Source organism: Uloborus diversus, chromosome 1 (assembly GCF_026930045.1).
Source record: "Uloborus diversus isolate 005 chromosome 1, Udiv.v.3.1, whole genome shotgun sequence".
NCBI lineage: Eukaryota > Metazoa > Arthropoda > Arachnida > Araneae > Uloboridae > Uloborus > Uloborus diversus.
This window is the reverse complement of record NC_072731.1, coordinates 200,218,026-200,230,613: the sequence shown is the minus strand read 5'-3', so window position 1 is coordinate 200,230,613 and position 12,588 is coordinate 200,218,026. Positions and strand designations below refer to the sequence as shown.

The window sequence follows — 12,588 nt, the reverse complement described above, 5'->3', positions numbered from 1 at the left end:
TTTCCACGGGGATAAAGGGCGTGAACTCGATGAAATTTTATCGGAAAACCACAAAATCATGTCCACTTATATGTAAAAACGTTAGTTTTTTTTTTTAAAGTAAGGGGGGCCATTGTCCCTCTTCACCCTAACACTGAAAGGGAACACCTGGTTTAAGGGTGGTCTTATGCCGTTGATGTGATTAAAAATTCGAAGTATTGCAGCGTATTAGGTATGTAGTTACTTTGTAATGTGTCACTCGTATTTAAGGAAATTTAGATGAAATGCTCAAAATTCGAGCCTCTTGCCAGAGCAGAAAAAAATTAACTCACAGGCTTAAAATTTTACGCAGTAGTTTGTGTTAGGAAGTTAAAACATTACCGCACTAAAGCTTAAAATTCGGCGGAATTTAAAAATATTTTGTAGAATTTCTCTTTATTTGATACTTTTCTAAAAATCTCAAAAACTCAAGTCTCTTGCCAGAGCAGAAGAGATTAACTCGGAGTCAAGAAATTTTGCACAGTAATTAGAGTCACAACTTTTTTTCCGCACTAAGGATAAGTGCTTTGCAGAATTTCGATTTTTTCGGCCCATCCTAATGTATACATATGGTATTACTGTACTTTGCATAATTGAGGCGTTCAGAGTTAAAATGGATCAAGTTCAAGAACAACTTGGTATACTTTAGCTCTGTATGCTTAATATGAATAAGATCTGAAAGTGCTTTGTGTTAGATGAGGCTTTCAGAGCTAAAGTGGATCAAGTTATGCCCCCCCCCCCTAATCCACTTTAGCTCTGAACTCCTAAATTCTTGACAGTGTTTTGTATTTGTTGCAAAGCAATTTTGAGAGCTTAAACAGAAAATATAAGGGAAAATTACAAATATTCCAATATCATAAAGTCTGTGCATTTTATTAAGAAACATTAGTATTCATAATTGTATGCAAAAAGTCGCAATGGTCGCAGTTACGAAGTTACGGAATTGTGACGTCTCACAGAAATCACGCTGCGACTTCTCTGCAACAATTAATTTGTGATCAGTCACCTTGTGGTACTACAAAGACTTCGCTGCAACGTCACTTTGTGACGCCTCCGTGAACTGACATTCGTAAGTTGCTGCAACCTGTTGATGACTTTACAGTGACGATTTGAGACCTCCACGCCTCTTATGGGAATATTCCGGGATTTTCACATAAGGTTTCACTGTAGTTACTGTGCTATTAGGGTGTTTACAGGTGAAGTAGTGTTATGAACTGAGATTTTTGTTTGAAGGCGAGTTTCCTAGTGAGCTGAAACAGTGTGCTGAGCTAGCACCACCTTATATAGAAATCCATTTCACAGCAAACCTAAAAGTCCTCACGGTGCAACAGCAGAAGACTGAGTAAAAATCATAACTTTGCTATTTAACGCTCTCAACACTCGCCAGCGCGTGCACCTTGCACCAATTTCCATGCCATTTTTCTTTCACTATTGTAATGTTGCGAGCGGAATTTATTTTCTTCGGTTCAGTCTTTATTTTGAAAGGAAAACTAGCTGCATCGGTCGGTTATGCACGCTCTATCTCGAAAACAAAAGTTATGTCAAGTGACGCGTGTCCAACAATTAGGCTTAAATAATGGGAAAAAATACCTTAAAATTTAACATCAAAATAATCTTTATATATTATTTCTGTAGCCTGTTTTCTGTGGCGACGCAAGAACTTCCTCGATTTCTGATCAATTTCCTTGATTTACCGCTTATTTTAAAGCTTGTCATGCAGGCTAATGACGAAAAATAGACCTACGGTCTAAAAATTCGTTTTTCTGTCAAAAAAAAAAAAAAAAACTCTTTACAGGAACCAGAGTAAGTTTTTCGGTTAATGTAACAGTTTTGATAATCTTTTAAAGTCGTAGCTTCCTATGAAGTACAACCTACCGTAACTGAGTAGGTTTAGTTTTAAATACTAATTTCGCGTTTAGTTAAATTAGTAGTTAACTCAGGATTCGGTGGGTTGTCAATTACGTTAATTAGTAGTTTATAGGAGGACCCGACTACAAAAGATTATTAAAAGTTAAGAGATCGTATATAATTAGTTAGGTATTAAAGTAATTCATCGCATAGTAATTAAAATCAGTGTTTATTTCATAATTGGGTGTTTAGTTTAGTTGATTTTTGTACTGGATTGTAAAATAACTTCGATTTATATGTTTTGATGGGAAAATCGCATGTAAGTATGACCAATTATTCTTTACTTTTTAGTTCCTCTTTTGTTTTTCAAAAATAATTTATTTTTTGCTTTAAAGTGGGGTCAGTGGCGCACACAGGAATTTTGCAAGGGGAAGGTCCATAGTTAAAAGTCCCATTTCCATATCATACCCCAATATGCCTTCAAACATATTGACTTGATTTTATTGATTCTTGAGAATAAAAACAGTAAAAAATAAATTATTGAATAAATCATTAGCACTAATTAATAAAAAATATATTAATAACAGATACTTAAATTACCAGAGAGCAAACGAATTTATGCAATGTATTTACTTTTATCATCTTACTACTATTATATATGCGAAAGTTTGTCTGTATGGATGTATGGATGTTTGTTACTCTTTCACGCAAAAACTACTGAGCGGATTTTGATGAAACTTTACAATAATATAGCTTATGCATCAGAATAACACATAGGGTAGTTTTCGTCCCGTTATAGGTCCGTTAAACCCCCTGAAGGGGGCAATAAAACACAATTTTCGTATAAATTCTCGAATATGGGGATGAAAAAATACTTACACATATTTACATTATATATCCATCGAAAGCTCTGATTTTTCTGCTAAAGATGGCACCTGTTCGAAATTTCTAAGTAGAATAAAAAACGAGTTATGAGCTTTTTAGTTCCATGTTCGAATGCTTTCCTCAACTCAATACAGTATTTAGTGTATCATCTCAACTCCCTGTCAATAGCGGCGACAATTGTTGTATTGTTGACTATCTTTGCTTTTCGTGACTGTTCAATGCTTTTCTCAAGTCAAATCTTGAAGTAAGATTTTTGCACAACATTGGCAAATAATACATGATTTGGCTGATCATTTTCCATTTAAACGGAACTTTAATGTAATTAATGGTTTTTATTATTTATTTATGCTGATTGAACACTTACTCATTATCTAATCAATCAGCAGATCGCCAAAATTTTTGCAGAAAGATTTCCGTAGCTGATGCATTTGGCAGTTTTTTTCAACGTCGCTGTTTTTGAAGCCGAAGTATACTTATATACGAAGTATATTTACTACGTCATAATGTTTCTCTTGTTTCACCATGTAAACAAAATATCGCCAATCAAAGAATCTTTAAAAAACTTTTTTTACTGTGTTAAATGCATGGATTTGGCTGATTATTTTCCATTTTAATGCAACTTTGAGGCAATTAATGCCTTTTTTAAAAATTTATTTGTGTTGACTGGGTATTTAATCGATCAGCAGGAATCTAGCCAAACTTTTTTTGTGGAATCAGTTTAATAGCTAAGGCATTTGGCAATTTTTTCAACTGTCGCTGTTTGTGAAGCTAAAGAGTACGCAATACTGTTTCTTGGTTTTCACGGGTGGTCAATTTTACTGTAGTTAATAAAACAACTGCTCAATGGGCGTTAGATTAATCAAGTTGTAATAAATATACGTATTCTGACACCAAACAGCTTGAAACATTTTCTTTTTACTTATTTTTTTCAACAAAACGGTTCAAACACTTGATGATTTATTGAAATTTTTTAACTTTTCAATTTACAAAGTTTGAACAGAACAACGTCTGTCGGGTACTCTAGTTGTTCATAAATGTAAACAGATGCCCAAATTCAAGTATAAGAAGCATCAAGTCTGAAGAACAAGAAAAATCTCATTTAAACCTGTAATTACAAAACTAAAAACATTATTATTACTCTGTTTTCATTTACAGTCACCCATAGTCTGCCTCTATAGGTTTACAAAACATCGTAGAGCAAAATTTAGTTTTCTAGTTCATTTTTCGATTTTATTTATGACTTTCTCAGTGTGTGATGGTGACATTGCTTGAATTCAGCAGTACAAAAACACATTAAACGTTCATTATACATAGTACTATTTAAGCCTTCTCCAAAGTCGAGAAAGATCTCTCGCTTGTGCAATTCGTTACAAGAAATGTACACATTTTCTAAAAAATCTTTTAACAAGAGGATTTTTTTTCCCTATAATTAGAACTGAAATTCTTGTTTTCTTTGTTTGGAAATATTTTATGTATAAAGTACATAGAATCATAATCAGTTGAAATAAGAAAAATGCAAGTGCTATGGGAGGGGTCCGGACCCCCTGGACCCCTCCCTTGTGTGCGCCACTGAGTGGGATAAATATGAAATAAGTACGTAGGGTAGAATATGTGGTATGTGACGAAGAGACCTTCCTTGCGTACATCTTGAGTGAGAAAGCGTCGAACACAGGAGTCTGAAAACAGCAGAGATGAGCAAAATAGAGAAAGAAATAGAGCACAGCGTCTCAGAGACTTCCAAAGGCTGCGAAGAAAGGCTGTTTCAAATGCGCAATTATTTACAAAGAAAATTGTCTTCATCATCAGTTCGACTTAATCAAAGTATGCTTTCCGAAAGCAAATTCACGAATCACCAAAAAACAACAGAAATCGCTAGATTTTTCGACTTGATTTTTCAAGAATCCCATCTTCAAATATTGACCTGATGACCATGGGATCACGTAGGAAGCATATCTTTTCAAACAAAAACAAAAAAGAATTTTCCAGATTGGTCTACGCGTGTTCGAGTTATCGGGGGACATACATAAAAAGATTCTGATGAATTGAGACCGTCTTTTTGAAGTCGGTTAGAAAAAAAAAAAAAAACTCTTAATGTGCATAAAATTTTATACGATCTGCACTAAAAACTAATCGTTGTTCCTCTCCAGGATTTATTTATGTGCTAATTTAGTTAGAACCATTTAAATGTTAGTGATTTCCCAAACTAATTTACATTTCTCAATAATACGTGTCACGTAACTCGTGATAAAAGTCACATTTATCTTTACTTGGCCCGTTATAGATCCACACCACGCTAGAAACAGAGTATCTACTGTTGTGCATATTAACGTAATTGACAACCCACCGATTCCTGAGTTAACTACTAATTTAACTAAACGCGAAATTAGTATTTAAAACTAAACCTACTCAGTGTACGAAGACTTTTGTGAGATAAAATTTCCGGCACTTTTCGGTTTTTGATTTTAAAAAAAATTAAGTTTAAATATTTTTTTAAAAAATATCATGTAGTTTTGTTGAAAATTGATCATAGATCTTATAATTAAATACCTATACCGAAATATTAACTCCAACCAATGGATAGGGTCATATTTCATTGAAAGTCGTAGGTGTACGAACAGTTTTGGGAGCCACTGTACATGTTTCTCATCCAAAGTTTTTTCCTGCAAACTTTGCTTGAAGCAAATTCGCCTCTAAGTTCGAAATTGCCTTGAATTTCCCCATAGGCGCTAATGTTAAATTTTTTGAACTGTTCAAAATTGAACGAAAAATAGTTCAAATCAAAGAGTGAAATATGACTGACTCCGATTCTTGGATATTCGACTCCGATTCCTTTATCTCAAAATAAATCCGACTCCGCAAACATTGGCAGAGTTGCAGATGCAGACACTAATGGAAATGACCAATTCCAACTCCGAGTCTTTGAATTAAATACCTTCGACTTCCGAATCTGACACTTTTGTCCCAAAATGAGATTGACTCCGACTCCGCAGACATGATTTTAAGTGTGAAATAATTATTGTTAATATGACTTGTTTTTATTTTCACTATAAAGTTTTAATTTATGTATTCAGTTTTCGGCGGGTAAACTCGAAGTCATTTATGTTTCTACATTAAGATATGCGCAGACGTTTTTTTTTTTTTTTTTTTGACAATGAAAATTATTTCTTTTTCTTGACATTTTAATGTTTTTATTTATTTTGGAAAGTACATTAATTCATTTAAAAAAATTTTTTGGCAACAGGGGAAAAACAAAGTGTTTTTTAAATTTTTTTAGATATAGTGCTAGTTTAGTTTAAAGTGCTTCTTAATTTTAATTATTATTATTATTATTATTATTATTTGAAAGCGGTTAAAGATTTTTTTTAATGGAAAAAAAGTGTATTAGCTGCTTTGTTTAAAAGGTGCTGCTATTTTATTTGTTCGTTTATTTATTTATTTCTTTTTTTACGCATCAAATTTTTTAGATGAGTGGGCCATATTTTATTCGTAGAAATCGGCTTAAAATATCAAAAAACTATGTTTGAAACAATTTGTGATTTTAGCTATTTTTGATAATATTGATTAGTTACTAGAAATTAGGTATGGGTATGAGAGAAAGTAGGCTCGTTTAGTTCTTGGCGGAACTTCTTGTTTCCTATCTTTGTTCATTCAAATTTTAAAGTAGCGTAAAGTATAGTGGTTTTAAAGTTCTGATCACTGGATAGAGACCAGAAAAAAACGTATAGGAATACATATAATATAAAGAATATTTTATTATGTAAAGATTGTCCTTATTAATACGTATTATAAATTCAAAAGTCACTTTGTTATTTTTATTTATTTATTTATTTATTTATTTTTGTAATTCTTTCTCACTTTAACTACTCAACCGATCATCATGAAAGTTTGTATTTTTTCTCGAGTGTAAACAAATACAATTCTTGCTTTTGCTTTGAGGCTTTTATAAATTTGTCTTCTTTTGGTTATTTTCTAGCGATTTATTAGTATTTTTGTTCCAAAGATTTCAGTAGCACTAAAAATGAAAACTTTTACAATTTACTTTGTTCTAATCGGAACTTTTAGATTTATCCAGGGTCGCAGGGAGCCAAGGCGGGCCCCTTGTCAATTAAGTCACCCGGCCCCTCCCCCCCCCCCAAAAAAAAGAAAAGTAGAAGAAAAAAAGAAAAGAATTAATGGGAAAGAAGAAAAAGGGGAGGAGAAAAAAAAGAAAGGGAGGGAGAGAAAAGAAAAGGGAAAAAAGAAGAAGAAAAGGGGGAGGAAAAAATCAAAACTGCGCACTAGAAAGCAATTAACTCTATTATTAGTGTCACAACAGTAAGTACCAAAAGAGTACATTTTACTTAATCTTGACGTTTTCTCTTATTCGGAGTTCCCTCCCCTTTTTCTTTCCTTCTTTCTTTTCTTTTTCTTCCCCTTCTTTCTTCTTTTTATGTCAGTGTCACTGGGTCACTCCAAGGTCTGGGCCCCTAGTTTCCGACTAGGCTGACATGGCCTCTCGTCGGGTCTGAACTTACCGTTAACTTTGTTATAGGATTATTGATGCTGTCACGGATTTTGAGGAACTGACGTCGTTACTCTGATGGGGACTTTTAGAGAACGTATTCAAAGGGGAAATTTTCTGAAGCTTTTTTATTCGTCTATTTCTTATGGTGATTAAAAGAAAGAATGTTGATGTTACTTTGAAACTTTGTTCTCTTTCTCAAAGGAGTTTTTCTGAGTATGATCTTCATCAAAATATTTTAAATGGGACTGCTGACGTTATTAGAAAACTGTTCCCTTATTCTAATACGGAATTTAAAAAACAAATGCCCTTATCATAATAGGAAATTTTAAGGAATGTTTTCTTTTTCTAATGGCGAGTTTGGGAGGACTAATGGGTATTTTTAGGGGTTGTGATCCTTACTCTGATAGAGATTTTTAAGGACTATTGTCCCCAGTCAATAAAGGATTTTTAGGGACTAATGTTGAAATTGTATTGGGAACCTGGGGATTTTGGGGGACTGTTGTCCTAATTCTGATCATGATTCAAAGGATCTGTTGACGCAATTATGGTACTGTTACCTTTATTCTTATGATCTTTTTATCTATTTTTTCTCCTTATTCATTCAGGTTTTTTGATTTTTAGAGGAGTGTAAACTTTACTAACGAAGTTTTCTCATTTAAATTGAAATTTTTAGCGATTAAGGTTCAAACTGTAACGGGGATTTTCAGTAACTGTCGCCATTATTTCGACATATGGTAACATTCCATTATTTATTTTCTTCTATTTAACACTGGTTGCTGAACACACCTCATTTGACACAACTTTTACTTTCGAGTTAAATTGTGAAACGGCGGGCAACGCAACTAATTCTTAATATATTTTGCTTTTACGCTTCATACAAAGTATGATAAGAAAATTTTAAACTTCATTTTTTAATTAAAATATTTTGTGCCTTTTTATTTCCTGTAATTATTATATATAACACTAAATTCTAGATCAGCTAATTAATAACAAAAATTAGTTAATCAATTAAAATCTTAAAAATAAATAATAAATATTTGATAATTATTATTATAAATAATAATAAATTGAAAAGCTGATCATAGAAAAATAATAATTATAAATATTTCCGTATTTTTAACACTTGTAATATCCTGCATTAATATATAGAGGATGCTGATGTACCCCGGACGGTTGTACACACGGACGTTGGTCGGGAAATTCCGAATATCGTCTAAAGAGATCCTAATAGGGGTTCAACATGTGTGTCACAGCCCTCTCCAGTAACCCAGGAAGTTTCAACGCCATCAAACGAACATTTAAGGTTCTATCACATTTTTTACCTCAAAATGGTGCCTTGCATCAACGTCCGAAATTTGCTTTCAACAATGATGATGAATTTGAAGTAGGGCTTGAAGATATAATGTTGAAGTAACCCCCACCTGTTGTAGGATCCTACAGACCGTCAATCCCATCTGTTTTCATTTAAAGTCGAATTTTCTAGGTTTTTGTTGGTTTATTCTAAATTGAGTTTTTTGTAATGGGTTAATTTTGTTAAAAGGTTCAATTTGCACATAAATTGAAGTTATTATGAAGGTACTTAGAGAGTTATACTATCATGAATCTATTTAATATTTTGTTTAAAAACATATTAATTATTCATAACTTAAGATTCTTAACATACTCTTACTCTTTTGTCTTAGTAAGAATGATAACTTATTCATTCAATAACTTTTTTTAAAGAGTTCACTGAATGTTAAAAAATAACGACAGTAAAATAGGAAAAAAAAACCTTCGGTTAATTTTCAAAGTTTAATTTCTGTTGGATATTTTGGTTAGTGTTATTTTCAACTGATATTTGAAGTATTTCAATATGAAATGGCTTATGAAAATGTATTGAGTATAATTGAGTTCCTCAGACTTATTATGTTTTATATTATTTTTTTTATATGTCCATGAGTACAAAGGCCTCTGTCCGCGTGGTGAACAGGGTGTTGTACTCACGGACAAAAAAGATGGTTTTTGAGAAAAAAAATTTTGCAGTTGAAAGCTTTGAGATGACACCTCAACTGATGACACCTTTCACCTGACAAATATTGCCAAATTAGATGACAAGTTGTAGATTCTGCCAGAAAGATTTACCGATTCCCAAAGATCAGCAAAAATTGAAAAGTAAATTTTGTCCGTGGGTACAGCGGCTTCCCCTACATATTACGTAAAGGATATGCGAAGTGTTCACATGTGCTCCTAGATGTTGTGTTCACAAGTGCCCCATTATTTACCTTAGAACTAAGTTACAAAATTAAAGAATTCTGAATTCAATAAAAAAAAATTAACACTGTCGTAAATTTACTTGATTGCTCATATAACGGTTTGAGTTTACCAAAGATAGTTTAAAATATGTTTTCACGTGAAGAAGACATTGATAAAATTATAGACACCTGATAAAACGAAGAAGTTGTCACCACGTAAGCATAAAATGCTCTAAAAGCATCGCCAAGAGGTAGGACTGGTACTGTCATTACTTCAGAATTTTACTCTGAGTTATCTTACAAGTTTATTAGTAAAACGTCCCATGTTTACATGTGGAAGAAAATCAAAGATTGAAGAATTTGATTTCAAAAATTGAAAAAGAAAATTAAAGGACTTTATTCGCTGTGCTTTCATTTCTTATTTGAAAAAAAAAAAAAAAGCCGAACTGCCGAAAATAAGTCCAACTGCCGAACTTCCGCGGGCCGTATAAAATTCTGTCGCAGCCCGTAATTTGAAACAATACCTCAGCAGCACATTCGACAATTATCCGAGAAATGATCAGAAGAAATACTGAATGCGAAAACTTGCAAGCATCCGTTGCGGAAGCCTCAATTAGAAACGCAATTTCAACGAGGGCGGAGTGAGCGAGTCGGAGGCACGCCCGGCGCAAGGTGTGCGAGTCACATGAGCTTACCTTTGTGGAGCAATCATTCCGGAAAAGTCTGGAGAACCTGGATGCCTGGGCATCGGAGAGGGAAGAGGCTCAACTGGTGGGAGACAGAAAAGGAGACGCGCTCGTCCATGATTCGCCTGACAACCGACAGGGGGCACACAAACGTTCGCCCATCCATCCGCTCGCCCTCGAATCCGTCACATCTGACTGAGTGGCACAAATGGAAGCCCTATGACAGCCGGATAGAGTGAGCGAAGACAATGAAATCCGATTAGAGATGAAGCCTGGAAAGAAGTGCACAAAAATGAGTTTTATGCATTTCGTACGGATGTCTGAAGCGTAAATTTCCGATGTGCGTAGTTTTTGTACGGGGCAGCCCATAAATAGCGGGTCATTTTTTGCAATATATTGCCCTTCTCTTCGTTGGGAAGAAAAAAAAATCCTCAACCACAAGTAGAGAGCCCCAAAATGAGGAGGTGCGATACAAACGCAAACAGGTCCACTTTAAAAAACTTTCGAGAAAACACGAAAAACTATTATTTATTTTATCTGTTTAATCCACAATGCACTCATGAATTCAATGTTAACTGTATTTTTTTACACTCTCAGCTTCGCTGAGATGACATCTAGCATTTTCGACAGATAACGGAAAAGTAATTCCAGTGTGTAAAAAGTTTTTTATACACCTTACTAGAGATGTAAAATTTCCGGAAATTTTGAAGTGGTGGAAAAAAAAGTTTTTTACCGGTTTTTTCGGAAAAAAAATAGAAAATTTGAGTTTTTAATGAATAATATCAGGGTTTTTTAATAGCTCCGTGTTTCTTGGAACGTATAAAGGGTTAAGCATTAAAAAATATATGATATTCACACATCTTCTTTTTCTGCTTGACAAAAATACACATAAAGGTAAGATGAATTCAAAAAAAAAAACTTTTTTGTTTTATAACTGAGAGTTTTCATGGTCAAACACTAGAAATAAGTCAAGTCGTCATTCAACCAATAATATTGGGTAATGTGTGTAGAATTATAACAATTACATTTTCTATTTTAGATTGCCTTTGAAACTTCAAATATTAATTGAAATTTTTGACTTTCAAACATGATTGATATTGTTTTTTGAAAGAAAAATAATACAATGCAACTTTACTGTCTGAAAATTAAAGTTATTGAGTTGTGATATTCTCCGATCCAGTCGAAGTCCAAATCAAAACTAGATTAGTTTTTCTTAAGCTGAACCAAAACGTAAACTGGAGCTTCAATTTATTCATACGGCTGTGCTAAGCACAGTAGTAAAAGCAGTCATACCATCACTTTTGAACAAAACTGAGTTATTATAACCAAGTTGTTCTCTGTTTCGTGTTTTACTTAATAAATAAAATGTTTTAGGGTCATTTGATCACGAACTTTTTTTTTGAAAAATTCTAAAAAAAAAGACATTTGAATGAAATATGTGGAAGAGTCACACATTAAAACACAATAGCTTAGCTTGAGCCCAACTGCAGATTCCACCTTTTTGCTTAGCACGGCAGTATACAGGGTGCTGCAACAAAAAATCGGACAAAAATTGTATCATCGAATGGGAGAAAGGTAATTTCCTTTTAATGAGTGCCTTATTTATTTTTGTCTCTCACTTTATTAGAAAACTACTGGCACCCACACGGCGCTGCCCGTAGTAGAAAATTAATAAGTCTTTTGGTTCGCCTGTATATTTACAAATAATATATGATGAATTTCTCGCCAATTGGCTTGCCCATGTTACGGTTCCACGTTATGATAACTTTGTAATTTACTCGTCCATCTTATCCCATTTTGCTCGGGAAGTGTTCTTAAAATTGGAATAGAAAAAGAACAAAATCAAATTTTTGAAAAATGACTTCGAGGTGCGCACCCCCCATGCTACAAACTAATTCTGTGCCAAATTTAATGAAAATCGGCCGAACGATGTAGGAGAGATTCTGACAGACAGAGATCCGAACAGAGGGACTTTCAGCTTTATTATTAGTAAATATAATTTGCAATATGTATTGTTTTTCGGTTTTCATACAATTTTAAGCAAAAGACCTGCTATTTTAAAGTTGTTTAACTAAGTAGAAGGACAATTCGTTTGCTTGTTGTGCCTCGGCAAACAGTACTTGAAACGGTATGCCATTTCCACGAGAGAAGTCATTCGTAAGATGGGAATTTGTGACCGATAAGTGCAACTAGGGGAAAAAACAGCTCAAACAGAAGTTTTACGAGTTCCAAAAAGTTCAGGCATTCGTATGACTCCAAAGATGCCAGAAACTTTTGAGACGGGCCGCAAGTCCGCGCTGGAAGAGATACCTTTCACTGATTTACCGTTCAACCAGCTCATTTCTAAGGGGCTCGCCCCTTAGTGGCAACGCTTGTTGTGCCTCGGCAAACAGTACTTGAAACGGTATGCCATTTC

General features: G+C 33.8%; 1 protein-coding gene across 2 annotated transcripts in view; it reads right to left on the bottom strand.

Annotated features, from left to right (window-relative positions):
• Window positions 1-10,298, bottom strand: part of LOC129224289 (neprilysin-4-like) — a 90,884-nt gene extending 80,586 nt beyond the window's left edge. For both annotated transcript variants that reach the window (XM_054858722.1, XM_054858730.1), the window contains exon 1: window positions 10,182-10,298. The gene's annotated coding sequence lies outside the window, so the exon portion shown is untranslated. The remainder of the gene's footprint in view (window positions 1-10,181) is intronic.
• Between the last annotated feature and the right edge of the window lie 2,290 nt (window positions 10,299-12,588).